The following is a 6,000-nucleotide window of genomic DNA, read 5'->3' as shown; positions in this document are numbered from 1 at the left end:
TCCAGCACTTCAATGACAATTAAAAACTGTCATTAATATAATTCGTGACAAATATATAACTATTATGGATCAAGACATCAAGGAAAAAGGAGAATGCCAAAGTTAATATAGTTACAACAATAGTTACGAATCGGCCATCCACGACAATTTAAAAATGTCATAAATTACGCTAATTTGATGACAATTTATAACTATCACTGAAATAATAAAAAAATTTTGTTCTTCTATCAACAAAAACTTAAATAACGATAGTTTATAACTGTCACAAAATATTTTATAAAGACAGTTTATAATTGTTGTCATGAAATATCTTTTAACGATAGTTTATAAACGTCAAGAAAAACATATAATGACTATTTCTAGAAGCCAATTTTGTAGTAGTGAACTCTTAATTATTACTAAAGTTTAACAAACTTCACAAGGTTATTAAAAAGTTTAACAAACAGATTGATAATGTTGGGAAGCCTCCTCCTATATATGTTCGTTAGAGTTGCGAGAAATACAAATAAAGTCTTACACTAACTAAGTAAGAGAATCGTGTCTATATACTATACATAGAAGATGATGCAATTATCTCCATTTGATATGAAGCATTTTGGATGAAACCAAAAGTAAAACAATAAGGATTATGCCCAAAAAGTAGACAATATAATATCATTGTGGAGATAGTTTAAGATACCGTTGTTTTGAACAAGCGGTATTAGAACTCTTCAAACGTCACTTACAAGGTATATGTGTGACTCTCTAAGATAAGAAAACCATATATTCTTGTTTTGGCTCTATTCAATGCCAAGAATTTTCTTATTTGCTCGACGAAAGTTTTGTGCAATGAAATAAAATTCGTTGCAAAGAAGCACCTTTGGCAACGAAACGTAAAATATTTCATCGCAAAAAGTACCTTCTTTCGACGAAATTTACATTCGCCGCTAAAAGTTTCGTCTAATTTTAATTTTCTTAGTCAAATATTTTGGCGACAAAATGTAGTTCGTCGTGAGAGGTACCTTAGCGACGTCGCCACAGGCACTTTTTGCAACGAATTTTATTTTCTAACAATGTAAATTTCCCAACAAGTTAATGTATACGTGTGGCTCTCTCAAAGATCTTGCCTTAAACAAACTGTGTGAACATTATCAATAATCCTTAGTTCTCTCAAGTGTGCGAACATTATCAATAATTTCAAATGTGCCAAAACAGAGCCTGAGAGATAATTGACATATATCTCAAATCTGAAATTGTGAGTTCGATCTCCCATCCCACATGTTATACTAAAAAAAATTCAAATGTGGTATATTTTTCGTGCCGTAACATGGATATTTCAATATCTCAAGGGCACAATAAATTTATATGGTATCTTTTTAAAAATATAACTCTCTTCAATTGTTTTTTTACAGATTGAGGTGGCTAGGACAATTATCCACAAAGAGGAGCCTTAGGTTTATTTTGTATTTCATATCTTTGGTTTTTAAAATCTAAAACCAAGGTTTAAAGTTGAATATTGATAAATGAAATTACAACGAATATTGATACAACTCAACCTAAATCCTACATGTTGGATTAGGTTATAAATGTGTTTAAATTAGGTTGGTTTAGTTCTAATAAATTATAACTTTATAGAGTTTGAGTTGGTTCAAATTAGTTTTAGGTTGAACTAAACCAACCCGAATTTATTGTTAATTAAAAAAATATTTATTTGCTAAATATAAAACTATAATTAAATTTTGTACTCTTCAACATCCTTTTGAAAATATAATTTCTTGTAAGTTCTTAGAGTATAATTTTTCTTAAGGTAAAAATTAACATCAACTTCCTGATCTTAATTCAATTCTTGAGAATAAGTGAATATGATACTTAAAATACTAAACTTTTTAACTTTTTTTTTTTTTGAAAAAATGTTAAACAAATGATCAAAATAATTCGAGCCAATCCAACCCAACCAAACAGTTAAATGGTTGGATTGAGTTAAGTTCAAAAGTGTTGTTCAACTCAATCTAACCCGAAAAAAAATAGAGAAGACCTAATTAAAAAAGTGGTATAGATACTAACACAATTGAAGATATTCTCCTACTAGCATTTTTTTCCTTTCTTTCTACTTGTATTAAGTTAATAATTTAAATCTGAGACTATTTTTATTATGATAAAAACAAATAGATTTTTTTTTTCAGTGACAACACGAAGAAATATAGAAGAGCATTGAAGTTTTAACTTTTGATATGATAATTAAACTCTTCCCAAGTCAGAACTTGGTTCATTTCTCATACCAAATTTGCTTGCATTTTTTTTATTTCTTCTTTTATAAACTTAATAATTAAGTCAACCATACACATATATAAATCCACAATATCTCTAATTGTATATATGAACTCACAAATATTCATGCATATAAAGCTTTATTATACCACATAAAAAATTAAATACATGAATAATTAAAGTAAAAATATAATTTCTTCATCATGTAATAATTTTTACAAAATTCATAATGAAATTCAATATTTATGAGCATGGTAGTTTGTAGCATAGATTGCTCACCGCAAGTGTACGGGTCAAGCTTTAATAAAGTGGTAAGTCAATACCGATATCGTCTTCTGGATTGGTTTTCTAGATCACTCAAGTACCACAGATACAATTGTTCAATTTTATTTAGAGAATCAAAATCAAAAGGGAGAATATAATCAAAGAAAATAAAAATGCAATAATAAACATAAAAACAATGGGGGAAATGTCCTAGGGAATTGATTTCACCTATTGAATCTATGAATTAACTACTTAATTACTCAAGATTGGACGAATTATTAATTATATAGGCCAAGAACTCTCAAATCTCAACTGCCTCTCCCGAGCGCAAGCTAATTCTCCTTAAGAATTAAGAAACCAATATCCCTCTAGTTTCTATAACAAGTAAAGGCTTTATTGAACAAGTCTTTTATCGACCTCTAAAGGACTTCTAAATCTCCCGATCTTAAAACCCCTTTAGTTATGCATCACAGTTCTAACTCTAAACCACCTCTCCCGAGCGTAAGATTTCAAGTCTAAAATCAATCAATCTATGGCCAGTAGATTCAAGGCATTAAGCATAGAGAAGCATAAATAAAACATTCATAAACATTCAACCAAGAAAACTAAACAATCAATGCATAAAGTTCAATGGCTACATCAATCCCCAAGATGAGAGGTTTAGCTTCTCATATTCAATGGAAAACAATAAAATCACAATGAGAAGTCCATAACAAAACCAGAAAAATCAAGGGAAAGGAGAAGAAACTATGTTCGGCGTGTCAATCGTCCGTCCCCGAAGCGACCTCCACGATCCCGAGCCTTGAAAATCACTTTTCTAAGCTCTCCAATGGTCTCCTTGCCCTCCAATTTGGCCAAAAAGGCAAACTGCCATAAAACCTCTTCCAAACTCCCCCCTTACGGTGGCTGCACAACCCTATTTTTATAAAAAGTTGTCGCGGCAGCGCTGTGGCGCTATATACAAGGCCATGACGCTACACTATTCACAAACGCGGAATTTAAACTTCGGAGTGCAGCGGCGCTCTAGGCTAGCGCCATGGCGCTATCTCCTCGGGTTTTTAGCTCCAAATCTTGTTATTATTTCATCTTGGTCATTTTGATTGCAATTTTTCTCTCATTTTGATCCAAATATGTCTCGTTTCCTCCCGATGCTTTATTCCTGCAAAATATATCTTATGTGCTTAAATTTGTCCTGAAGAAACGAAAACTAACAAATAATTTCAATATAAATCTCATGAAATGTAGCTCACAAAGTGTGTTATCATAGTTCTTATTGGAAATACAACTTACATTTAATACATATTTTTGAAAGTTACAGATTAACTTTCAACAGAAACTCTTATTTTTGTTGGATTATGTCACTGCATATGTCACTTGTGTTTGGGCGCTGCAAGTGCCATTTATCCTTATTAATTTCCTCTGATTTTCGAATGTCAATTCCCAAAAATGGGAAGTAAATGTTAACCAATGAGAAGGCTTATAACCCAAAGAATAAATTCATCTATTCTTAAAAGCATCTCCCTTTATCAAGACTATAATTTTAATTTATTTTTGTCGATGCTCACTCTCCTTGAATTGAAATCTAAGGGCCCATTTTGATAACGTCTAGTTTCTTGTTTCTATTTCATATCATTTTTCCGGAAATAATTAAGAAACAAGAATCTTGTTTTGATTTTTCCTCAAATTTCTATACAATTTTGTGAGAATATTTCCAAAAAATGAGAAACAAGAAACATAAGTAATTGCAAAATCAAAAACAAGAAATTGGAACGTTACTATATGGGCCCCCAAATTTTAGTACCCGTTTGTTAATATTCTTGTTCTTTTATTTATTTTTTACGAAAAAGAATAGAAAAATGTTTGTAAACTATTTCTTCCTTGTTATTCAAAATTTTAAATTAAAAAGTAAAAGTTTTATACACGATAAAAAAATGGAAATAAAAATAAGACTTTTTTTTACGTGAATAGAAATAAGAAACTTGATGAGAAAGAAGAAAGAAGAAATGGGATCATTACGATAACGCTGAGCTAAGCTCGAACACGATACACCCAAATACTCCAAGTATCTCTATAATGGTATGATATTGTCCGCTTTGAGCATAACCCCACGGCTTTGCTTTTGATTTTACTTAAAAAGTCTCATACCAATGGAGATAATTGTGGATCATGCTCTTTTCTAACCAATGTGAATTTTTGTTTGCATTCACCTTACAAATCCAACTATATGTTATCTTTTGATTTTAATTTTGTATATAATTTTTTAAATTTGAGACAAATTGACTCTCCTTTTTCTATTCCACATCAGACAGAGTTGCCGACATATACCCGAACATTACCTTCAAAGACATATCTTTGCTGTTTTTGTGCTGTCCATAATCAATTAATGTTCGTTAGAAGATTATTATTCCTCACCCACACAGCACACAAAAGGAAAAAGACCATATTCTTTGCAAAATAAATTCATTATTAACAAAATAAATTTAATACAAAAGCATGCATGGGCAAGGCCATTCCTATCATCTCTCTCTTAGATTAGTCGATGGAATTTTGGAATAGATAATTCTATTCCCAACACCCACTGTTTTCTTTCCTTTCTCACTCTTTTTTTTTCTTCTTCTTGCTTTTAGATTTATTGGTAATTTAATTCTGTTTATTTAACATAGTATATCATAACACGAGGTTAGATGTTAAATTCTTGTATTGTTGATTCCTTTCTATTTATTGTTGATTTCCAATTGTGGGTCTTGTGCAATTTTCCAATCCACGAGTGAGGGGAACGTTAGATATCAATAAATGAATTAAATTTACCCTAAGCTATTAGTCTAACTTTTTTGATTCATTGATGGTTTGATCCTACTTAATATATATTTCAAATAGTTACTACAAGGCTTACAAATTTTCGAACATGTATCCGACGATTATTATGAGCAACACGCTCAATAATTAAACATCCAAATTAACGGCCAATTTTTTAGAAAACAGTGCATGTAGACCTTATTAATAGCTTTAAAATTTCGATAAAATAATGTGCGACAACATCTTCATCAGTTTCAAATGCATCACCTTTTTTCGTGTATTATTAAAAATGAAATTTTGATATCTCACACATCCGTGTAATCTAGAAGGCTATATCTTGGCCGATATTGAGCTAATTTTGTATTGACGTTTTGGCATGATCCATACTATATACATCGGTTGTTTTCTAACTTAATTCCACCTTGAATTGTGAATATGCATATATAGATATTCTTTCATGAAAAGAGTTAAAAAGAAGTGGTTAATAATAAATTACAGAAACATTTGGGAATATCATATCATATTCATATCCCAAAGAATAAATTGATATCTTATTCTTTAAGCATTTCTTTTTTCCATATTAAAGGCTCTATCTTCAGCCGACACATAAATGAAACTCATGACCTTAAAAGACATTTCTTTGCTTTAATTTGTGGATGTCTGTCTGTTGTCCATTAAAATGTTTGAAGATTC

This window comes from Momordica charantia, assembly GCF_013281855.1.
Source record: "Momordica charantia cultivar OHB3-1 chromosome 3 unlocalized genomic scaffold, Mcharantia_2.0 BLBB01000003.1, whole genome shotgun sequence".
In the NCBI taxonomy this organism is placed as follows: Eukaryota; Viridiplantae; Streptophyta; class Magnoliopsida; order Cucurbitales; family Cucurbitaceae; genus Momordica; species Momordica charantia.
Note: the sequence above shows the minus strand (reverse complement) of the source record.